Genomic DNA, 25,657 nt, shown 5'->3' with positions numbered 1-25,657 from the left:
ATGGGCTATGAATACAAGCGTCTATGCATATTTCAAAGCACTACAAAATGTAGGTTTTAGTTTTACAGTGGTTTCTTCACATCACACTATAACCCTAAAGACTGCAAATCTGAATCTGACATTTGTTCAGTATCAAAGAAACTAGGCTGCTTAGCTCAAAGACACTGGATGAACTAGAGTAGAGTGGATGTGGCTGGAGAAAAGTGAAATGTATATTTTCCTGCCCTCCCGCAACTTAGATGCATATGGACACACACAGAGAGAGAGCCTCAGAGTGAGTACCGGTACTCAGTCTACAGTGAGTAGTCAAACAGTCAAGCAGTGCTCTTCATTACCTAGATTTAATGGGCAGTTTCATTTCTCTGCTCATTTCACCAACAGTGTCTAAGGAGAAATGCTGCTTTATCCAAAACACTTCAGAACTGATGGTTCAGTGTTCTCATGGGATTACTCCAATACAGTAGCAGCAACAGGAAAAGCCAAAAAGAGAGGTACAGCTGAAGGACTGGAATAGGGAATGAGTCAGTAGGCAGGTGATAAAACAGGGTGACATGGGGGTGGGTGGGGGTGAGGTGCAAGCATACTTCAGGCAGGGGCGTAGTGAGCCGCTTTGCTGACCGGGGTGGCAAAGGGGGGCATCCCCTGGGGACGGGGTGCCGTCCCCTAGTGCACGCGTGCTGTGACATCACAGCGCCCGCATGCGCAGTCCACCCAAGATGGTGGGCGCGAGCAGCCGGCACCCCTTCCAACCATGCGGTGGCGGCATGGCATGTTTTAAGGCTGCAGCGCGCCTGTCATGTCCACTGCGTGCCCGCCATGTCCATTGTGCATGTCCACCCAAGATGGTGGGTGCAAGCAGCCAGCACCCCTTTCATGCGACAGCACGGCAAGTTTTAAGGCTGCAGCACGCGAACAGCAGCACAGCTGCTGTGCTGCTGTTCACACGCTGCAGCCTTAAAAGTTGCCGTGCGCCGGCGGCGCCAATCGCAGAGACGGGGCGCCACCCCAAGTGTCACCCCCCCCAGGCTTCAGGCTTCCAGTGCATTTCATAGTGATTGCCATATTGATCACGTGTAAAGCACTGCTTTGTACCTTTTCTGTCATGGTTCTACTTCAACATTGGCAAAACTTTGAAAAAATTGTGAAGAGGTTCTTGCCCAGCGTTTTCTGTCCACTGTTTTGGCATAAGCAGAAACTTGCACAGTACCGGTTAAAGCAGTATTCCATGTAGGCAAATGAGAGCCAAGCTATTTCTAAGATGAAAAGGGAAGCATTCACTAATCTCCAATCTGGCACAACACTGTGTTAGTATTGCAAGGGGAATAACTAGAAGTCACATGCTAATGTGTGCAATAGTGCTCTAAAGCTTTTTTTTTTTTAAGGAAACCTAGCCTGCGAAGGGGATTTAAAGCAATGAAAGAGGGATGGGGTTGCTGAAACATTTTCACATCTAACTTTTCTCTGCTCCAAATTGCCCACCAAGTAGCTAATCCCTTGGAGTTCAAATTGCTGCTTTTATAGTATAAATTCTCATTCCCAATGTGACTTTGTTTTGTCAAGGAACTGTTAGCTTGGAACATGTAGTTTGCTCCTTATAATAGAACACATGCCCATGGCGGCAGCCCCATTTCCTTCTCCTGAAGGAAAAAGGGCTTCGGAGAGAAAGAACAGATTTGTACATATCAGTCTTTAAATGGTTGCTTAAGGTTTTTTTATTTTGTTAGCACCAACGGCGCTCCACTGACCTTATGAATCAATTGTTTCCTCATTCTGCTGACACATAAAGTGCGGGCCATAACTTGCTGTTTCTTCCCAAATAGCACCATTTAACTACTTCCTTATCATGAACATCTTCCTGTGCAAGTGTAATTTAGAAACCTTTGCCACTGTAATTTTCTTTGCTTCATTCTCTTTAAAGCTAAGCCTTTATGCGACAGACAAAATACTCATTCATCAGCACTATTATCTCTCCAAGAAATGAAAATGAACAGCTATGGTTTAAACACAAGAAGAAGGGACAAGAGCAAACAACTTATCTGCATACATGAAAAAGAAATAAAAGGGTGTTTTTTAAAAAGAAAGAAAGAAAGAAAGAAAATCATTTAGCATGAGTTGTCCACTGCATGCTGTGTCAGCCAAACAGATAAGGAAAAGGAACTTTAAATATAACTCTGGGACAAGTTATAAAGAAGAAGCAATATACCTTCTCACAATAGATAATAATTTCTGCTTCCTGAAAGATTCTGAAGCAACATCCCTACTTTGCCTTTTCCTTAACCTCAGCCACTGCAGGTGTGACACTGGACACAACAGGGCAAGTGCAATGAATTCTATTGATGTGTGGGTGGGAACAGATGGGATAATGGAAAAAGAGAGAGGGGAGTCATCAAATGAAATGGTGGGTGGACAACTTCAAAATCCCATTTGGGACTGCTAAATCTGTTCTCTGTCCATAGGGAGAAGTGGATCAAAATTGGAACAAGTTCTAAAAGGGAAAACTAGCTCTAAAGCAGCATCATGATGCATACGTGGGGCTTATTTCAAATAGACAAGTAAAGTAGGTTATTTTGGAGCAGCTGCATCTTGGCCATATTGCAGGCCTAGTGGATCATGTTTCAGGCAGCTCTCTCTTAAGTGTCCATTCATTTCATGCATAAATATTTATTCTGTTGCAAATTAGGATCCATTAGTTCCCAGGTCATAAAAGGAGGTCAACAAGATTCAAAGGTTGTGCAGGGCAGGCAAGCTTGGTGAACAGAAAGGTTTGATGACCATTTACAAAGCATGCTCACCTAAGCAACACATGTTTAACAGTGGGGAGGGGGATACTGCAAGGCAGACCCACTTGTCGTGCCCCTCTCTTCAGTAGAAACCATTGCCCATAGGACTACATTACATTCCTAATGGAACCAGAACATGGTTTCTTGAGCAATACTGCACATTTCACCATCATAGGAGTGTTAAAGCTTGGAGTTTGTTGTTGTTCTGACTTCTCCCCACTTTTTGGTACCATACCATAAATTTAGATTTGAAGATGAGGGTAATCTCATTAAATGGGATTCCTGTGAGCCATTGAATTCTGGAAAGCTGGGTTGAAATCCATGTTCATCTGAGGTCCAAACTAGACACATACTGTATATTCTGGCATATAAGACTACTTTTTAATCCAGGAAAATCTTCTCAAAAGTCAGGGGTCATCTTATACACCGGGTGGAGAATCTGCGGTCGAGTATATCTCAAACTCTATATTTTAACTGGAAAAGTTGGGGGTCGTCTTATACATCCAGTCGTCTTATACGCCGGAAAATACGGTAATACACAGCATGCAGCTTCATTTCTTTTGTTTTTCCTTTACTAGTTACAAGCATGGGGAGTCAATTTCTCATTACAAAGGCAGCAGGAAGGAAGGGGAGCTTATCTCTTCACTCAGCAATTAAAATAGGAACATAGCTTGCTTTTTTATTTCTCTGTATTATGCTAAGAACTCTGTTGTTATTAAAAAAAAAATCAGTTAACTATCCACTTCTTTTCAAGAAAGCAGTTCATATACTAATGGGAGATTTCTTATAAAAATGGAAGAGGAGGAGGTGTTCTTTTCAAGTTGATGAACTGAAACACCAAAGGCATCAAAGTGAAGTCTGTTAAAACTGTTTTTAAAAAAGATCTTAACGCATCTATCAGCTACAGTAACTTCCAGTATGTTTTCAGGTCCAATTTAGAGCACTGGTTTTAATCTTTGCATAGCTGTCAACCCTCCCTGCTGTTTCCAAATGCTATAATAAGGGAATTTCCCACAAAAAGGGGGGGGGGAAGGTTGACAGCTATGCTTTAAAGTCCTGAATAGTTTTGGCCTGAACTGTTTGACAGACCACATGCCATCCTGCCTTTACTGATATCACAATCACAGGCCTTCTTGGTGTTTCTACCTACCAGGTCTCTGAGAGGGATAAGCATGTAAGAGAGAACCTTTTCTGTGGTGGCTCTACACCTTTTGAACCTCTTCCTAGTAGAGCTGAAGCAGGCACCTGCACTTCAGATTTTTTTGAAGGCTTTAAATAATCTGAAGGTGTTCTGATTGGTCACCCCAGAATAATTTTTGTTTGTTACAGTCACTGATGGTGGATGGAATTTTATTATGTTTTGGGAGTTCCAATTTGTTTTTAACTTTGTAAATCTGCTTTATTCTTGATTTTAGTAATACTGTTTAGGTGTGTATGTGTGTGTGTGTGTGTGTGTGTGTATACACACACACACACACACTTCAACTTTTTATTGCTTTTAAGTTGTTTTGGGTGGGCTTTGTCCAAAAGAGTACCAAATCAATATTTTAAAATAATAAATAATAGATTGCAGGAGGGACCATTTTAGTGCACCATTGCTGATGCACAGGTCCTTTTGGACCCAGAAGAAGACTGAGGCACACTTATGCACACTCCGCCAATGCACACGGGGACCGAAAATGAAACCCCGGCACAAAAGGGTCACCTGAGCCTGTTTACCTTTTCTAGTCCTGATGCACTGAGTTCATGATATGTTGCCAGTAGGCAATCATCTCACAGCAGGAATTGCTTTATTGTATGTGGATTCGCACAACTTGGTGAGCTAAGAAAGGGAAAAGGACTAGACCAGAAACAAATTACTTCATTTAGCGAGCTATTTCATTATGCTTTAGGACAGCCTTCCCTAACCTGGTGTAGCCCATATATTTTAGAGTACAATTCCCATCACCCCCAGTCAGCATGACCAATGTTGATGGGAATCGTCTAAAGTATCTGGAGGGGTCAGATTGGGGTAGTATGCATTCTAGTTTTCAACAGAGAAGAAGCAAAGCCACAGGTGACACTACATTGCACTACCAAGAGCAGAGGTGGTACAGGTGATCTGCTTTGCTGTCAGCCTGCAAAGCCTCTTCAAGTAGCCCTGCATCACGCAGGACTTGGAACACAGCAGTCAAATAAAATTAATATGTCCAGGTGTCTTGCAACGATACTGAGTTAAATCACATTTATGTTGCATAACTGGTCTTATCACATTTCCAGTGAATGCATATGCTTATTACAGTTAACCTGTTTCAGCTCTACTAATGAACTTCGCTGTTATCAGACACAGAACATACTCCTGTTGCCAAGCTTGTCATTCAAGCCTGGGATTCCTCTAATCTCTTTTTTGCTGTTGTTCTTTTACTCTAAGACATGACATGCATTCCTATTATTTCATGGAGAGAAATATATGGTTCTTCATATTTTCAAGATGACTTCATTCTATCTTAAGACAAAATCTGCATTTACTTGTTGTTGTTGTTTTAAAAAACCCACTACTGCTGTAGCTGCCGGAGTCAGCCCAGGTACAGCTGAACAAAGATATCAAAATTGCTCACTTTAATGATCACTGCATGACCATAATGAAATATGCCGTGAAACATTATAAATGTACTTTAACACAGAAAAGCCTACTATCATACACTCCTAGGCAGAATATTAACAAATATAAAAACAAAACAGTCAGCTCTCAGAAATGCAGACTCTTTGATTCAGATGTTGAGTAAATAAAGTGAAGTAATATGCAACATGTATCTCCCTGAGCTCAGGAACCATTACTCTTTCAAGCTGATCAAGGCTTCATTGCTTCAAAGCAGGATTTGCAGCAGTTCACTTACAGGACTCACTGCTACTCAGTCATGAAATTACCTAGCACCAGTCATGCAGGAAAGCCACTTTAACTGCATTTCTAGCCACATATCAGAAAAACAACAATCCCGTAGAATGGGTCAGGGAAGAGATTAAAGGTGCAAATGGCATCCCTTGTAGTCAGTGGCAAAACTTCCATTGATCTTAATAGGTTTGGATTGCCCCCTAAAGCAGCATAGCAACATATGTTCAACTAGCATGAAAGGTCATATGAAAAATGATGAGCATCATTAAACTCCAGCTCCATGACCTCATATTAAAGCTCTGCAAATACAGAGCTAGGATATGAAAAGATTAAGAGACACACTACACATATTTGTACTTGTGGATTTATAACCAGTACATAAAAAATTATTTGTTTGTGGCTCATATGTCAAGAAGTCAATTAATATAAATCTAAGATAATAATAACTCTCTGTAGCAGTATCAATGCACATTTAGAATGCATCACAGAAAATTAAACCAAACAACTATGCACATTTCCCAGTTATTTTCATGCAACTGAATAATATTGGCAATTAAATTACAAACTGCACTCTGGAATCCAGGGAACCATACTAAATCATGTACTTAAATAACACAAAAGGAGCATCTCTCATATATCATTAAAATACATACTTAATTTTAACAATGTGACAACAGAACGTGCCTTCAGACTGTATTCTGGACCCCATCGGTGGGATTTAAGACATTAAACATTCTTAACTATTCAACTAGCATTTGAAACTTCGTGAACCTATCACTTATTAAACCTGGTGCCCCTGATATAGTCACACATTTTTTAAAAATTGTTTAAAACATGACTAGCTGCACAGAATACAGAACATGTGGATGCATGTTCAGATGTATTTTAGAATACACTGCCATTCAGAGAAATATAGAACAGATTAAAATCTATGCTTATTCCGCTACACATTCAGATGTATAGCAAATTTTATGTCCGTGGTTCCCAATACAGCAAGCAATAGGCATGTGCAAGCAAGCCTGCTATTAGTGAGAATCTCCCCAAACAGTACTACTGGCCAATGCAAACATAAAATGTGGAGCAGAGAATATGGCATAATATATCATAAATATGACATTCATATATACATACACAAACATATTTTCTAAACCACACTTTCCTCTAAATTAGAAATACCGAAGAGCCATTTTTCATGTCTCAGATAAAATGTCATTCCATTACATTTTTTTTAGAACTTACCAATAATTTCGATATGATGACCATCACCAGACCATTGTAGTATGTTAACATTGTAGTGGTAGTCAGTGAAACGTACAAGTCAGCACATAAAAAAGAAGGGGAGTGGAAACAAGTTAGTAATTTAATAGCAATGTCACCAGTTTATAAATAATACGTTAAAAGATAACATTCAAGTGCTGGTATCAGTTAATTGCAGACATCAGCTCCATTAGAGACACCATTAGAGATACCAAAAAAATGAGCAAGATAATATCCTTAAATACTGCATTGAGTCGATAATAGTGCAGGAGCAATAAGCTAGGCATGGAATGAAAAAATAACATCATTCTAACACAAAGACTGTGGCTGAGGGAGCAGGTCAATTTGGGGAGTCTAGTCAAGGCAAACTAGCCAAAAGATTGAAGCAATAACTTGTTCTAAGTTCAAGCCAGAAGGGGGAAAAAGTCCTTAAGGATAACACAATGTTCTGGGAATTGGAATAAAAGGGCTGGACAAGAAATATAGCAAGATCCAAAAGATTGATATTGTAAGAAAAAGGCACACCAGGAGGGGTCCAGCCCCCTGTAAATGGCACACCTAGGATAAAGGCAAAACAAGAGGAAAAGTAACTAACAACTAGTAGCTGTATTGGAAACAAGCTGATGACTTTGATATTTAATCACTACTAGTTATGTTCTCAGATCATGGTCAGAATTAGAATATATTCAAAAACAGAGTGCGTGTAACAGTGCCAAGATTTCAAGTGCTCCAAGAAGCCAGTGTTATTGTGTTATCTGTCACAGTCAATCTGAAAGTTTTCCCCATCTGTTAACTTAGGCCTAAAACTAGCTGACCTTGGAAAATATATGCCACTGTATAAAATGTAAGCCCTATAAGAATTTCCAAGTTAAGCCGAAACACTGGATGGCAGTCAACAAAGTTTTAGTCAGAGTAAAAATTACTACTGAAATTAACATAGTTAATTTGGCCTTAACATAGTTGTGTTCATTAATTTCAGTGAGTCAACTTTGAGTAAAACTTAGCTGATGACCACCTAGTATCACTATTATATACCTGGAAATCTCTAAACCACCCAGGAAACAATTCTGTGTTTATATCTATGATCACAATTTCCCCCCCCCCCAGTTTTGAACTGGGCTTAAGTACTGATCGGGGGGTGGGGGGGCAGAATACAGTCACAGGAAAGTACAAAAAATATAGTCACAGAAGATGCATTTCAATAGGAAAAATATATCTCTACAACTTTTAATACGATTAGTCATCGGCTTTCCTCTATAACACAGAGACAAGCAAATGAACATCCACACAACAATATTGAAGGAAACTGGATCTGCATCCAATGTACATTTAATTCCTGTCTCCACCTATATTTCTGAATTCGTGCTGCTGTGACCCATTGTCTATTGACAGACCACAGGCACCACCAGCTAAGAACAAACAGTCCTGTGACAAGAACCACAGAAGGAGCCTGCAAAAATTGCAGGCCGTGTACCAAAAGCAGTAGTTGCTTGTCTGCTAAACAGCAAGTTCAAGGAACCCTTAAGGTTCACACAAGACAGCAGCAATATAAAATATACTTAGGGGGCAAATCACCTAAAGCAACACAACTAATATATTCCTGTCCTGAGCTACTAAAACACTGAGTGCATACAAAAGCCTAGAGTCAACTCAGACTTCTTAACTGCCACCTGCAGGCCACTTTTACATTTCCTCAGTTGGCTATAGGCACAATATAGTAAGCACTGCATGTCCAGTTTAGAATAGTAGCAGAGGTAGTAGTAATAGTAATGTGACTTGTTTTACATCGCCATAGAACATTTTTGTTTTCGCAATCTGTGATGATTGGGGAAAAGGTGGGGTATAAATAATTAAATAATAACAAACAACAACAACAATAATGGGACAAAATGGATGGTGCTACATGAACAGTGTATGGTACTATTTTATAATGTTCCTCCTTTCTCTAAAAAAACAAAAACAAAAAAAACAAAGCCCTCCTGCTCTACAAATTAAAACACAAGTGCATAACCTCAAAAAGGGAGACTCTGCCTAGTTCACTCCTTGCCCATCATGTTTCATCATCATCATTAGCAGTGAGTCTGGTTCACAAAGGAAAACATGTTTTTAAACTGATTTCCCATCTTCTGTTTGATGCTCAGAACTCTACTATTACAGTCTGGCCACTAGCTACATGCTTCTCCCACCACTGTTTTGTTTTCTGCTCAAGTTGTGAAAGGTGACTGTCTGGAGTGGTAATGTATCCATGGAGGTTTCTCATGATTTTCCAAAGTTCTAAAAGATGTGGAGAACCTCCTTAGGCATAAAACAATCCCTGCTTGAGGGAATCACCTTCCATGAGTCAAAAATGACTATGGACGAAAAATGAAGGTAGTGTGCTTATCCCTGCTATATTTTGTGTGTTGCCTCTGTATTAACTTTTCTCTAGTTGCAACACCTAAAGAGCTCTGCATTACTCAAGCACCCCTACAACTGATATCTCTAATCAAGTGCTAAGGCCATAATTTGGATAAGCCCATGACAGGTCAGACAGAAAGAAAGCCATGCTACAGAAATGGGTTCTCCAAGAGAAGCTGTTCACATTGGCAAGAGCACTGTTTTTTAGACATTATAGAGCCCAATTGCTCCCCACACAGCAAGTAGCTAAATGCTTCACGGAACACTGATGTGCCAATTCTGTGTCACTCTTGTCATTTATTCTAAATATAAATCTGAAGAGATTCAAAATTACGCTTCTACTTTACATTCCTGAAATAGCTGTCAAAACAAGAGATTAAATGGATTAGTTTGCTATTGTAGTCACACTGTTCGCTTACCAAGTCCTGAAAAATACTTGCTGCGAACTACTGAAAACAATGCTTTCTCAGCTGCCTAAGCATATAGGTTTGTGTGTGTGTGTGTGTGTGTGTGTAATATATTAAGCTGTATATAATAAAAAAATCTATATTTTAGGGCATGGAACACATTCGGCAATTTATTAGCCAGTAGCATTAACTTTTTTCTCTTAAGGAAGGGAAATGAAGATTGTAAATTATTGATCTTCATTACAGTGTCAGGAATTTTTGCCTTCTAGCTTACAGTGAGGAGGGCTTTTTGTCTCCAAATAGTTTTTTTCAGCTACAATAGGAGAACAGGACAGCTATCTATTTCCTGATATTACCTTTCTTCAAGCAAGCAAAAGGCTTTATCTAGCCAGTATAAAATCAAGTGATTATATTTTGCAAAGCATTTGAAATCAATTGTTTATTGAGAAAATGTTCAGGGCAAGATATATTCAACATTTCCAGAATTTCTGGAGCCATACATATATTTCTTTAAAAAAAGAAATAGTACATAAAATTGTACTGTTCAGAATACTGCATGCATTTTGCATATGCACATTCATTTTATTAGAGCAATACAAATAAATTGGAGTTAGGAATGCTTTGGAAGAAACAAGAATGAAATCAATCAACTCTGCTAAAACTTTGCAATTTCCTGGGGGCATACACAAACAACCATCATCATACATGCCTGAGGGTCTCTAATCCAGTAAAGGGTTATGTGTGGTGCTTTTAACCTTTGCTGCATCTGTATCGTGGTGGAAGGTATTTGGTTAAGCAAGATTAAGCAATATGTCAAACCGAACAATGCCGTTCTTGGATCCAAGACCTTCAAGAAGTTCACTGGAGACCTACTACAGTCCAGGGTGCTGTGGCAGACTCACCCTCATATCCCTCAAGATCTCCAAGGCAGAGAGAATATGACTGGTTAATCGTGGAATGGGGAAATGGTCTGGGTGCTTGAAACAATGGCTTTCAGCACCCTCTAAATGTGAAAAGTTCAGGCTTCTTGGTTCTCTTGGGACAATGACATGAAAGGGTAGCTAGCAGGAATAACAGTGGAGAAAATCTTGAGACTTTTTGATGGATTAGAACTCATTCTGCATGGGTTAGAACCTACTCTGTAGCAGTGATGATGCTCATGTCAACACAGCCCATAAATTATATCATCCCAGCAGAGTGACATCCATTCAGAGCTGACCTGAATGGTGTTACATATGAAACTCCCATTAGCTTGCTGTTACCGGTTTGCAAAACATCTTGCCAGTCAAGATGCTCACATTTGCATTAGATTCCACATTAAGCAGAGTATCTACAGCTATGATTGAGGTGTCTGGTTTTCCTATGTTTCCTCAGCCTAAGGATGTGGACAAGCTGCCAGAAGAACTGAAGCCAAACAGTTCTTCTTTGGATCCATACCCATCTTGGCTGAATAAGAATACAGTGGTACCTCTAGTTATGAACTTAATTCGTTCCGGAGGTCTGTTCTTAACCTGAAACTGTTCTTAACTAGAGGCGTGCTTTTGCTAATGGGGCCTCTTGCTGCTGCTGCGCCACCAGCACACAATTTCTGTTCTCATCCTGGAGCAAAGTTCTCAACTCAAGGTAACTCTTCCAGGTTAGCGGAGTTTGTAACCTGAAGCGTTTGTAACCTGAGGCGTTTGTAACCTGAGGCGTTTGTAACTGTACCACTGTACCAGAGTTGAGTATGTTTCCTTGGATGGGGGCTATATTCCAATTCCAATTCTCCACTATCCTTAATTGTTACCAGCTAGGCTTTAACTCCCCCCCCTTTTTTAAAGTAAAGTGTAGGAGAGAGTGGTGGCAACTCAGCTGAAGGTTGGATTTAGATCTGTTCCAGCCTGGCTTATTACAAGGCTGAAATCACCTTGATGACTTTGGTGGATGACAGTCGCCAGGCACTACACAGGGAGAGTCTTCCCTGCTGGTTCTGCTGTACTTCTCAGTGGCTCTGATGTCATCCTTTTATAGGATTTCCTGCAGCAAAAGTAGCATGTGGATGAGTTGCCCATGGGTTACCTTCCCAGAATTTCTATCTCCAAGCATTTCCGCTGTTGTCTGATCATGGAAGTGATGTCAGGTTGGTGATGTAGCACCTTCCACATGATTTGAAATGTTCAGTGTCCAACGCAGAATGGCTGCCATTGTATCTACTTTGTCCCTTGGATAAGTGTGGGGAGTAGCACATACACGACGCCTTCTTCCTATCTTTTATATGCTGTCAATTTGTACCATCTCCATCTCTGTATAACAAAAGTTATGAAGCTGAAAATGTTGGTTCAGCTCCATGCAGCAATTTTAGGGGCAATTACTTCTTCAGCCGACACTGAAATTACAATTTTTCAGGCATCACGTCAGCTGTGAATATTTTGGAGCACAGTGGATATTCTATTTTTATATAACAGAACCCTTCAACCCACCTTCCCTTCTTTTCTTTTTTTGCTTAAATATCTATTATTGGCCTAGAGTGCTAACTGCCCAAGATCTATTACTTCCCAGCTTATTTGATGGTCAGAGAAGTAGCACATTATCCCACTTCATGGAAGAACTATGTGTTTGGTAGCTCATTCGTCAATAGGCAGAATACAAATAGTGCAGGTAGAAGTGTGAAAAATGCTTTGGATTTTTTTTAGAACATTATGACTCATATTTTATCCATCCAAAGTATGGATGAGAAAAGTGAGAATGATTTAGAGATAAATGAATCAGATGCACCAAATATGCACATTGGTAAAACTGGAAAAGGAAACAGAGCAATAAAACCTGATTCTGCAGCTATATTGAATAGGATTTTAGTGAGCAACTCACAACAAAATTGTCATGCTCCTACACAGAAGAAAGTCCTACTGAGGTCTATGGGACTTACTCCCAAGAAAGGGTATAATATTACAGGCTCAATTGTAAAGTCAAATATTGAGGTTTGTTGTTTACTTTTTTGCTGTAACAATACACACAAAAGGATACCATAGAATTATTGCACTTTGGATTATGCATCTAGATTGCCTCTAGAACAGAAAATTTCTAAACATAATGTAGTATTTAACAACCCCCCTCCAAAAAGAAGTTCTGCAAACGAGGCTGTGATTCTGTACCCACTTAACAGGGAATAAAATCCCTTGAATTTAGTGGGGCTTACTGCTGAATAGGCATGTATAGGATTGCATTGTTATTCTCTTACACACTTAAAAAAAAGAAAGAAAACTGACAAATATTGTTCCCTTACAGATTCTACCCACAATCTAGCAGAGTCGGAGGCATTCAGCAATATGTCTAATTCTAAGTAGGCTTGTTATCATTAGAAAAATAAGCATTATGTGTGTAATCCTATATGGTTACTCAGAAGAAAGTCTTATTTAGTTCAAATAGGCTAACTCCCAGGAAAGTGAGTATTTGTTTGCCACCTTAAAACTGGCTTCTGAGCAAAATTTAGAAATAATTTTAGTCACTATGGTGTTTTTTTATTTTAAAAGAAAAATAGTGAATAGTATATGTGGCATAAAATTCAAAATGTCAGTGCCAGATTTTGCCTCATTATCATCAATGTCACTGCCATTTTTCTATTCTTTGCTTGATTTCATGCTGTTAAACCTCTTATCTGTGCATCAGTGTGATCAGGATTATTCAGCAGTGGCAGCTGCTGAATAAGGCCAAAGCATTTCAGTTGATTTCTGAAACAACTGCATTTCTAACCTCTTTTGACCCACTCTACAGACTAAACAGGAGTTCAAAATTTAATTCCCAATCTTGTTCAATGTTTTTGTCACTCAGAATAATGTTAAGCTAAAAATGTGTCAGTGTTAAAACATTGATCTCCTTCCTTCTTCCCCTCCCCTTTAGAAGTGCATTTATGCTGCGATCTATAAAGAGACACTAATATGATCAACTTACAGGGATCAACAACATATGTGGTGTTGCTTACATTACAAGAGCAAATAATGAAGCTATATTTAGCCTCTTATAAAACATTCTGAGTATTTGGGCGATGGTAACCATTACATACATAAAGATCTAAGTAGATACAGTGAAATTAAAAATAGAAGCGTTGGGGTTCGAGAACCATTCTCCATCTAAACATATCCATAGATCAATTAATATAAGGCACAGATACTAGTAGTCACATGAAATAAGGGCTTTCTACTAATTAATAAACATTGTACTATTCAAGTGCAAGCTCAGACATGGGACGGAATCTGCTTTGGCCTGTGAAATAATGTGTCTGACTGTCAGGGAGGGGTGCAATGACTCTTACAAGTGCTGCTCCAAGACTCTTAGCATGCTTAATACCCTGGCTGGCTGTGAGGTGCGGAGGGAGACAAAAAACTAGGAGGGAAGGTGGAACTGAATGAGTGTCCTGGAAGACAGCAGCACCAGCTGGCTGGAAACCTTAACAGGAACACTCCACACCACAACATTTTGTTGGGCGTCTCACTTGGCTCACCAATTCTTTAATTGCATTATAAAAATTGATAAGGAAATGGGTGTTGCAAAATATATCAGAGTTTATGTTCTAAATTTGTCACAGATCCATTCACTGAAGTCAGTAAGTAATTGCAGGCAGTGGGTTCAGCATTATCCACAAGTGCAATCAGCTGTTTGTGTAATATTACTGAAGACTCAATAACTTTCCTGACACAGGCAAAATGCGCCTTGAATCTGCTGATACAGCTTTTAAAGTTTGTACTTTGATCATTATTAGCCATTGATGCACCATAACCCTATCCAGTCTGCAGAATTCTCTTTGGAAACAACACCCTTCAGCAGAATCCTAGCCCAACCTTTTCTAGGCTTGCAATTACCGGTAGACGGCCCAGTTGACTGATCTCTGACTAGTCCCTCACTCCCCTTGTCTTTGGCATACTTCAGCATAATGAAATGCAACTGCCCATATGCTATTAGTACTATACATCTAACAACACACTCTGGCAGTCAGCAATTAGCTTGGGCAGCCACAGCCTATAATGTCACACAAGCAGTGTGTGGAACAACTGTGTTCTACAGAGAGAAAGATAAACAGGCACTCTTGGAAGCAGTCCAGCTTTAAGAAGAAGAACCCCAAAGTGAGCTTACTAAAAAAAGAATCCTAATTACTGCTGCAGATAAGGCAGGCCCTTTAGAGTTTACTCTTCAGCCCGCCCCCCCCTCACAGCTAAAGTAGCTGAAGACTGCTATGTTTATTAGTTAATGTTTCTCCAATGCAGTCATTCTTTTAATTCCTATTTGTAGTAGCTAAACTGAGGTGAGGAAGCAATCTAGGCAAGAAACAAGAGTTAAATGAAATATATTTTCCTACCTAGCTAATTTTATTTTCATTTCCTTACCATATCCCTGGAATATCAAGCTGTATGGAAGGGATCACATATTTACTAGAATTGAAATATTTACATTATTTTAAAAATGTAATGAATGTAAATCTATTAAATGAAAATTTAGAGTTTGTGTGTGTGAATGTTTGTGTGTGTTTGCCAGTTGAAAATGTAAAAGACTTTGCTGCTACTTAGTAACTTTTTCTTTTCTTTTTCTTTTCTTTTTACAAACAATACTCCATAACTTTTAACAAAGTGACAAATGGAAGACAGAAGGGCTACAACAGTGGATTGAAGAGGGAGAGCGAGAGAGATTATGGTTAACAACTATATCTTCATCACTTTATTACCAAAAAAAGAAGATTATGCATTTTGGCAAAACAAATACTGAAACTTGTTTCACAATTTGGAAGGAGGCAGTCTATGCATTAAAACTTTATTTATTTAACCTACAAATTCATCACTAAAGAGGGGAACACTTTCATATACTGTATGATTAATATAGTCAATAGTAAGTCCATACCACCTAAAAGTCAACAGTTTATTCTTGTAAAGCAAATCATCTCTCTCTCTCTCTCTCTCTCTCTCACACACACACACACACACACCTATTAAGGCCATTTCCTCCTGCTTATTTTTCTATCAATGCCTTGACTCCAACCTTCTCATAGTATCTAATAATTGTTGTCATCTGATTGTTGTTGTCCCACAGATGGCGCCACAGAGTGCCTATGGCCTCTCCATACATTAGAGCACTATAACTCCTGGTGGGTGAGACAGCAAGAATCTTGTGTGTCAACTCATTCCAGAAGAGAATCAATCCATAGTCCAGCCCAGCACTCTGCTGAGATCTAGGAGTTTAGCTTGCTTCGGTCCTGTCCCCCTTAATGAAATAACTGGAATCACAATACAACCTAAGCAGTGGAACTGTGGAGAATTCACACAGTACAATCTGACTTTCCCCCTCCCCTCTTCTCTTGACAGAAAAATGCTCACTCCCTGAATGGTTTTCTCTAGTATTCTGGGGAGGACAAAGAGGAAAATGGTGATACTAAAAGACTTTGAACTTTCCCCAGTGCTTATCCACGGTTGCATCTCTCACATTCTATTATATCAGTTATACAGACATATGCTAAAACCAAACTCATCCGTCCTAGTGCTGACCTGGACGTAGCCAAAATAGCACCATTCACACACAAAGGAGAGGCATCAGCAGTTTGGGGAAACCCCAAGGTTTGCAGTCTTGCAGAAGAGAGGAAAATAGCTTTGGGAGAGGAAGCCGAAAACGGCTGAATGAGGTCTACTGAGGGGAATGCTGGTAGGCTGCTGGTGAAGGGGAGGAAACAACAGAGTGGAGCATCGAGGCTGAAATCCTGGACAGAAGCACCGCGCACTGCAACGTTTTGTTGCAGTTCTGACGAGCATTGTTTTGCAGTCATTCATTTCCTACCATTCCTTTCCATCGATCCTTGTACTGAATATTACAGATCTACCTACAGTACAAATGCGAATTTACTTTTTAAAAATAATAATAATAATAATAAGGGATGGAAATATGCAGAGCACTTGCTTCCCGTTCACGCGCACATCTCACGGAGAGCGGAGGGAGGTGAACACCTGCTCGAGTGAAGCAAATCTCAACATGTGCCAGAGTTCAGCATGCAAAAAAACCCTTTGGAAAGAGGTGAACCAAGTAAAGAGATCCTCACCCTTTCAGCTGTGCTCCACAAGCACTACAAAAATCAAAACGCGAAGGTTCCTCACCGGCTTCCGAGAAACAGACGGGCGAACAGCAAGTCCCTCCCAGAGCCAAAGTTCCTCCTGCTGCTGCTGCTGCTGCAGCTGCTTCTGCGCTCCCGGCTCGTCTGATTCCAGCAACGGGCTCGTCCCTCTTTGGAGGAGCGGGGAGCGCAGAAGGGGCAGGAAGCAGGCGAGGGGCAGGGCTGGCAATGAGAAGCATCCAGGACGGCAGGGCTGCGGCTGCTGCGTGGGGACAGTACTCCGAGAGGATTACACACACACACGCGCGCACACACAGAGCCGAGCGCCGACCTGGGAAGGGCGGGGGAAGAGCGCGAGCGAGAGGCTAATGGACTTCTTAAGCTCGGCGCGCGCGGCGGAGAGACTCGCTGAGGGGAACAGACGCTCCGCAGAAGCCCACGCGCCCGCCCTCGGAGGAGCTCCGGGAAGCCGGGCGGCGGCGGCGGCGAGGACACCCCGCCCCGCGGCATGTTTTTCTCCCCCGCTGCTCTTCTGATACATATCTCGCTCCCTTCACCGCCTCCTCGCCGGACGGAGACGCAGCAGGGCGGCGAGAGCGGCATCTGTCCGTCGCCCAGCCCTTCCCGCTGACCTCAAATCAAGGGCAGGACGCATCGAGCAGAAGCCGCTCGGGTCCGCCGCACCTCCCTCCCTTCCTTCCACGCGCAGGCGAGAGACTTGGCCGCGCGGGACAGGAGGAGCAAGAAGCGGCGAGGCACCTCACCTGAGAGACCCACCGCCAGCAGCAGCGGCCGCCGAGAGTCCCGCTCAGCCCCCGCTGGCCGCTTCCTCCTGGGAAAGTAGCGCGGGCGCCAGCCGGCGGCAGCTTTCGCCCAGGCTCCGAGGAACCAGGGTGGCGGGGCTCCGGGGCGCGCTTGGAAACCCTTCAGGACGGCGGGAGAACGAGCGAGCGGCCAAGCCGGGCGGCTTCTTCTGACGCTCCTTTCCCCACCTGCAGAGGCAGCGCTCGCAGCCCTGGGAACCCGCCTGCCTGACAGAGCGACCCGAGCGCCGTGGCCACGCCCCTGCTCTCCAAAGCGCCTCCCTGTTGGTGCGCCGTCGGATTCCCACTGGTCGCCCCGCCTCCTCCCCCCTCCTCCTCCCCCCCTGGTGTGCGCAGTCTGGACGCCGCTGCTTTCCGCAGGGAGAAGAGAGATTCTGATGGGCAGCCAGCCCTGGAGCAGACCTGTCGGGCCATTTGCTCGCGATGATGGATGGCTCTTTGGGACAGAAGAAGCGAAAGCTAAATGGAACTTTTATAGAGCTGGGAGAAGAGGAAGGCTGCAGAGCGAACTCTGCTCGTCTGGCTTCCAGAGGTTGCTGAACTGCAGCACCCACCACCATCCCTAGCCAGATGCATAATTAGGCTCCCTTGCACCCTTGGCAAGGAGCGGCCCGGAGAGAACGTGGCTCCTGGCCACTCCGAGCCAAAGTGGAGGGGCGTTATTTTTGCAGCCCTCCCCTGGATCTGTGCCCTTGGCAGGGACCAACCTGACCAACCCCTAGGTACGCCCTTGCCCCTGCCCATTGGCAATGCCGACTGGCGAGGACGGGGTCCTTCTGGTTGCAGCTCCTTGCCACAGAGGTAGAAAGGGACAGCTGGGATAGTTCGGAGTCGCTACTAGCCTTCCTTTCCTCCTCCAACGACATCACATATTCCCCATCCCTGAATGCGTAAAGCAGAGATGGAAAACCTGTGCTCCTTTCCCCGATGTTGTTGGGCTTCATTCAGCGCCGGTGGCCAGAAAATACACCCGGAGGGCCACAATTGTGTACTTACAAGATGACTGCAGCCAAGGAATACCTTTTCCACACACTTTATCAGCCCACTCCTAGAGTCACACAGCCTGTGCCACAGAGAGGAAGCTCGTGGTCACATTCATGCAGAACTCATAAATCAAGAAAGTGAGCAAAGCCTTTGTATTAAATTATATGGCCAAGGAGTTAGGCTTCTGGTAAATGCTGGCCCATTCTACAGGGAGGGAACACAGAGGCTAAGACTATCCCCAAGGTCAATCCATTAATTCATAGCAGAGAACTCAAAACATACAGAGCAAACTTCCACAGGGCCTGACTCCCTTGTTGCCTACCTTTTGCCCGCTATCAACTCTCCCTTTACCACCACACTAGTCACCAGGCCCTTCTGCCTGCAACTCCTTGACCTACAGGTAGAAAGGGGCAGCTAGCATAGCTCTGCTTTCTCTTGCAGCTGCTGTTTTGACACCACTTCCATACAGGGATCAAGCAAGAATGTTGCACTCCCTTGCTATGATCAGTGTCTTGTTAACTAGTCTAAAACTTGGTGGCTATATGTGGCATGTGGCCATTTCAAACACTGCAATCTTGTTTTACATACCCACATTTTGGGCTTTCCTTGATCACTGCGTGTGAGTACAGTCCACGTGTGAACAAAATTAACAGTCACACACAATAAAGCTGTTGTCTTTCTTGTCTGTCAATGGGTGCCCTCGGTATAGGAAGAAAAGGGAATCTCCCACACACAAAAAGCTGGCAGTTCAACTTGGGTTGCACTGATGGGGTAACACCAGGGAATTATTCTAGGTTTATGCCTATGTAAATGAAATCAACTTGTACTTTGTTCTGTGTTGCTAAGAGAGCTTTGCAGCTTTCTCAGGGAGCTGTCTCAATACAGAAATAGGATGCTCTAGAAAAGCAGCAAGGATTTGATTTTTCTCTGCCCACGCTTTAATGCTATTTAATCTTGGTAATGGCATTCTAGAGTTATAATGGAAAGGCTAGGTCAGTAGTTGGCTTGCTTCGGTTCTATTTAATTTAAGGTTCTATTGAGAAATCAGAACATCCAGGCACTACTTCAATCTTCTGGAGCAGGTACAGGAAAGTCAATACCTTGTAGACAAGTTTTCCAGTAATCCTCCCTCCCTTTCTCCAGTGAACTTTGATTTTAGTAAAAGAGATCCCTCCACCCTGATTTATCAACTGCTAGTTAAAATAATTATTGAATTCCTTAAAAAAAAGAAAAGAAACCAGCTTAACTGGTAGGTAGATTGTTGCCTACAATATCAATAGTCTTCTATTTTATTCTAGGTATGTCCATGTCCCCCACTGGAGTATATTCTGGGTCCCTACTGAGTGAAATAGCTTAATCACCATGCAGCAACACACAGTCTTTCTTTCCTTTGCAGAGACAACACTGAGTAGGTTAATGGTATCCATTGATTGATCCATGCAGACAGTGACCACAAAGGAAGGCACAGTCTACTTTGCAATTGCTAATAAGCAGGAAAGATAAGGCACCATAAAGCAGCTGAGTTGACATAGTAGGGAGGCAAAGGAGAGGGGAAATTCGTTTTGCCACCCTTACAGACTTTCAGCAGTGCAAAGCCACCTTCTGCCACCTCAGTCCTTCTTTTTGCCAGTGCCCAGGGTTGCTCTAATTTGGAAAAATAAGTGCTTTGTGCTTCAGAATATTCACAGCCTTATAAGACTGGCTGTGACCTGGGAATTGTCTATTCCACTCATGTGCATTGAAACAGAATCTCTATACCCTATGCCCCAAGATTAGTCTTTATCAACTTGATTCTAGTGTGCAACAACTAGCAGAGAAGGAGTAACCACGATACTCTGGTATCCTTCACAAAAAGCTGTAACTCAAGAGATGGAGCAAGTGCTTTGCATAAATCAGTTGTCCCTCCTCCAAACTTCAATTAAAGGCACCCTGAGTCATTGTCCAATCGTATGCAGGAAGCAAAAACTCCACACAAGACATGGGAGTCAAGGAGTGCTGTTGACAACTTGTAGTGTCCATTCGTGCTCATGGATGAATCAGTGCATGAGCCCCAGGGGCTGGATCATATTATGTAAATATTAGTTGCTTTAGAAATACCTACTTAGAGTTTCAAAATAAAATGTCAACCTCTAGGTTTTTTCCACTTGTACAGCATGAAAGAAAATGTCACTGATTTGAATTTGATGTAGGAATAACAGCTTTTATGCCGTGGAATGTTTTCCTTCTCTGCTCAGTGGTATTTGATTTCTGAAGGAGTAAAAAATTGGTTCTCTAGGGACAATTATATATTTGAGATAGGAAGATGTGGTAGACCAAGCAGCTTATGGAGTGACTGCGTGAAGTACAGACAGTTTGCTGGTATAACACAGCTGCAAAATAGCTAAGTGAGACAAAGTATATTCTGCACTGAAAAGTTCTGTAGGCCTGACTTAACGATAATAATGAATGTGAGACGATGTTGTGCATCTCTTTTAAAGCTGAGAAAGCTAGAACTATTATGCAGTATATATATTTTTAATGCAAGACTTTTACAGTAAGATTTAAAAAAACACAATACATTGTGATAACAAGGTATTCAGAATCATGGTTGGTGGAATCTCATTTGCGGAATCCCTTCCTTAGTGATGGAAGTCCTTTTCACCACTGCACTAATCCCTACATATGTGAACACATTATTTTCCAGATCTGCTTAGAAGAATGGATGAGACTTACAACATGACAATCTGTGATCAACACCCAGTTTTTATTTTAAAACATGTGAAATCTGGACCTGCTTTAAGAAATAAAGAGGTGGCAAATATTTTTGTGAATAACATTTATAAATATTTTCAGCCTGACAAATTTTATGGTTAAGCTGGTCTGATTTCTGCAAGTGTATCATTTTGGTTGGTTGGCTGGCATCTGTCTGTCTCAGGAGACAACGGAGGAGTGCGCCTTGGGGGGTGAGGTCAAGCTGTTGGAAGGTTACAGTGCCTGCTGTGGCTAGAGGCCTATGCGGGGGGAGACATCTGCAGCCGGGGCAGATGAAGGTGTCCAGTTGTGCTGCTGCAGATGCACCATGGCGTTTCTTCTCTCTGCGCTGCTCCCTTCAGCCATTCCTAAAATTCACAAAATGTGTTCATAAAATGTATCGTTTTATGCACGTGTTATTTCAGTGCAGAGCATGAGAGTCATACTATGCAACTGATCATTTTGGGTTTCTTTGTAGTGTTATTTGGCTACTGCAGAACAAACAGCTTCCCAAAGTATATTTTAATGGCTGTGGCATCTGTGGCATGAGAAGGCAATTTTGTTGATGGAAACTCTTCCTCTTTTTTCATCTTCTCAGTCTACCCTCTTGCCTTCTCAAAATAGGCCACTACCTTTTTGCTACCATTATTACATGTGCTGCCATTTGTGTACTAAGAGGTCCAGATGCTTGTGACAGCTTGATTTCCTGGAGCAACCTACAAGGACACTGCAAGAAAGGCAAAATGCTTTAGCTTCAGTGACATGGAGGGGGAAATAGTCTGCAATGTGACAGTAGCAATGCTACAATTTTGTAACACTTTCATCTCAAATGTTTGCTTTTCTTTAGCTTCTGACAGCCTTAAGCATCACCCTTTCAGCTAAATTTCTTCTCTAGGCTGGAGAGATTTATACTTGTATACATTTAAACTGACTGTTTTCTATCAGTTGTTTTATTTGTTTGTTTATGTTACATTTTTTCCTACAGTTAAAGAGGATAAGATGACTGTTATTGACTATGGCAATGTTTCTCAAACTTGGATCCCCAACTGTTGTTGGACTACAACTCCCATCATCCCTGACCATTGGTCCTGCTAGCTAGGGATGATGGGAGTTGTAGTCAAACAACAGCTGGAGACCCAGGTATGAGAAACACTGGGCTATATCATTAAATGCTGCACGTGTATATTGTAAATCAGGGATCGAAAACTGTGACCCTCTAGGTGCTGCTGGTCTATAGTTTCTTTGATCCCTGACCATTGGCCATACCGGCTGGGGCTGATGACCAGGGCTGAGTCCAACAAGATCTGGAGGGTGGCAGCTAGGCTATCCCTGTCTTAAACCATGATTCTTAAAGTTTAAGGAAGATCTCTATAAACAAAACTGCAAGCACTAATTAGGAGAACTCTGAATTCTTCTTAAACTCCAAACCTCAATTTAGGTGTCTTGTTTGAATGAAAACGTGGGTGTGCTGCTTCCCCTCTTCCAAATCAGAGGAACAAAAGCAATTGCGTGTCGAGACCCCAAAGCCGCCCTCCCAGGGATGAAATAAAAACACCAGGACACAGAATATAAGGTTAATGTGATTGGGTAAAAATTTGGCCACAACTTTATTGGTTACAGCATGTGAGCGGTATTGGCTTAGGCATTGAGTGGACCTGACTATATCTGACTCCTGCCCGCAGAGCAGGAAGTCCAGTAAGGGTAAACCACTGATAAGGGGAGCCCCGTCGATTCAGACCAACTCGAGTTCCCCTTGGGTTCCAATGGGGTCGTGGCATGGCCCTAGCCCCGCCCCGGGCTTCGGACAAGATCCCACACCCCCGGATTCCTTTAACGGACTACCCTTAAGCTTGGAGGGGCAGGCGATGGCCAGGCCTCCCCTCCCCCAACATTAGGTCACTCAATGCCTAACCGCCACCTTACAAAGTTGTGACGATTGCTAAGTGGTAGGCGAAAACCAAATGGCCCAGCCAATCTGCCAAGTGGAAAAATTCCTACCAGGCCCCCGACAAGGGCAGGCGACCAACCGAAGTCCAAAGCAAGGCCATAGGGTGAAACCTGCCTACAGGGAAGGGAGGGAGGGTGGGAGATCCGAGGAAGCGAGCCGAAAGGAGGTCTCTCGGCTCGCGCCTCTCCTTTTGAAAGGGAGCCCCCGGCCACGCCCCCAGCCGGCTGATTGGCCGGTTGCCTGCTGACGCGGCCGGGGACTCCTCCGAGCAGCGAGGGACAAAGTCCCCCGCCCACAGGAAGTGGGGAGAGCGGCTCTGCGGTCCACCGCAACTCCTCCCCACAAGGAGGTGGAGCGGATTTGTCTGGATAATATGCCTTCCTACTCGTGCTGATTAGGAGTGCTTGGAATTCAAGACAACAAATGCTTCCCTCCCCTATAGGATTTCCTCTGCAGTTTTATTCTCAGTACCTCCACACGGAGTTGCAGTACAATGACAATTAGAAAAAAGGACCAGTGAGTACTATCAACTTTCCTCCATAATACTGCTGCACACCATCTGTCTGAGAATAAAGCAACTAAGGGGAAAGTACCGTATGTCTAGTAATTCTTTTCTGTGAATTGCCAGGTTGGGCAGGGCATGAAAGAGTTCACAGACTCATCGGGATTTTTGTTCCTCTGGATTAAAAAGTTTTGTGACATGGAGCTCAGGATGGATAATTGTGTTGATTTAGTTTTGTCTCAGATTCTAATTTTCCCAGTCTTAAGTTTGGTTCTCCACATTTCTGCACCAGTCCTCCTGAAGATATATTAGAATTTTAGTACAAATTTCTCCTTTTATCACAGCTGGCTCACTCATGAGGTGAGGTGAGGCAGTCCAGGCAGCAGGGAGGAGTGGCAGATCCAGCTTCTGAGGAGTGTGCTGCTTACTACCTCCTGTGTTTATCAGCCTCCTCTGTATATCCTGCATGCCTACCTACTGCCCTGATGGGCAGAGTGGCATTTTCTATATTGCTTCTAGTGGCAAAATATCCTGAGGCTGCTTACCAATAATGCATGTCTTTGTATGCAATATTGCCGGATATACCAGTTTTTGCAAGCCATATCCCCTAATAAAATGTATTTAAGATTCTCTTTTCTCTTATTGATCATCTTTATGCACACTTTACCCTAATATGCACATTATTTGATTGGGAAAACTACATAGCAAAATCCAGAGATGTGTGAATTTTGAAAGTTTGCATATTGTTACAGAAAGTGTAAATTTCTCCTCCATCTATCCGTGGATAATCTCAAATAAGACCCTGGAGGAGATAGGTAGTTTGTGGTTGCCTCATTCATAAACCAGGAAGCCACATCTAACACGCAAAGCTTCAAAGGCCCAAATGCATTTTACCTACTTTTGAAGTAAGGTAATCCGTTAACAATGTATTGGTCAGAAAAGGCCCCAGAGATATCCAGATATGTGATGGAAGAAACAAAAGTATTTCTTTTCTTGTAGGATGGCATTCTAATGTGAAGTCTTGTGAAGTTCAATGCAGCCTTTCATAGTCAGAGCAGTGGATCCTTACAGAGCCATTATAACAGTCTGTTTATTTACCCACGCTGAGAAAGGATGAATGGGAAACAGGAGGTGACACCTGTGGCACCAGGAACATTGCAGGTCCCAGAATAAAAGCAAAATCAAGGCAAAGCACTGAAGCAGACTTTGATTACAACTGCTGTCATGAACAACTCAGAATTCCCCCAGTCCCACGCAGGCAACTGCAGCTTGCATAGAATTATTTTCCTTCTGATTACGCTAGTGAGGATAAGGTGATGGAGCACATATTCCATCAATTGTCCAGTTCTTTAATATGAATTGCATCAGTAAAGCCCCCCTGGAAGAAGAACTAGTTTTTTTCTCTCCAACTTCTCCCCACTTCAATCACACGATGCATTCTGTTGATTCAGTTTTGAAGAATGTTGGCATCCATGTTTTAGGGTGTTGATCTCAACATCCCTAATCTTCCCTTGGCAGATTCAAAGAAGGTTGGGTTACATGGGGCTCAGGACACAAATTCTCCTCTGCCCTTGTGCTTGTAGAATGCTTAGCTTTTGTACAAGCGAGGCAGCAATCTCCTTAGCTTTTCTGGAGTAATGTAGACAAAACAGACCCATGCTCCACGGCTTCAAGGACACCAGAACCAGATTACTCAGAAGGTTGTTGTTGTTTTTTACAAGCCACCACTTTCCAGGAAACATTGACCTATTAACATAAAACCCAATCAAACCATATCCAATATACATTACTTAAAATGACTATTTGAAATCTATGGCGCCTGATTTTTTCTGTCTTCTTCTTACCCAAGGCAAATAAAATATATTTAAATTCTGCCTGAATATTGTCAGGGAA

At 42.4% G+C, this 25,657-nt stretch overlaps 1 protein-coding gene and 1 pseudogene across 1 annotated transcript in view; one reads left to right on the top strand and one right to left on the bottom strand.

The window, feature by feature from the left end:
* The window catches only part of EPB41L3 (erythrocyte membrane protein band 4.1 like 3), a 123,202-nt gene extending 105,458 nt beyond the window's left edge, over window positions 1–17,744 (bottom strand). The window contains exon 1 of the mRNA XM_033154952.1: window positions 17,541–17,744. The gene's annotated coding sequence lies outside the window, so the exon portion shown is untranslated. The remainder of the gene's footprint in view (window positions 1–17,540) is intronic.
* The window catches only part of LOC117049807, a 108,692-nt pseudogene that overhangs the window by 26,112 nt on the left and 56,923 nt on the right, over window positions 1–25,657 (top strand).

This window comes from Lacerta agilis, chromosome 7 (assembly GCF_009819535.1).
Source record: "Lacerta agilis isolate rLacAgi1 chromosome 7, rLacAgi1.pri, whole genome shotgun sequence".
Lineage (NCBI taxonomy): Eukaryota > Metazoa > Chordata > Lepidosauria > Squamata > Lacertidae > Lacerta > Lacerta agilis.
The sequence above is the reverse complement of the archived record's forward strand: the minus strand, read 5'-3'. Positions and strand labels throughout refer to the sequence as shown.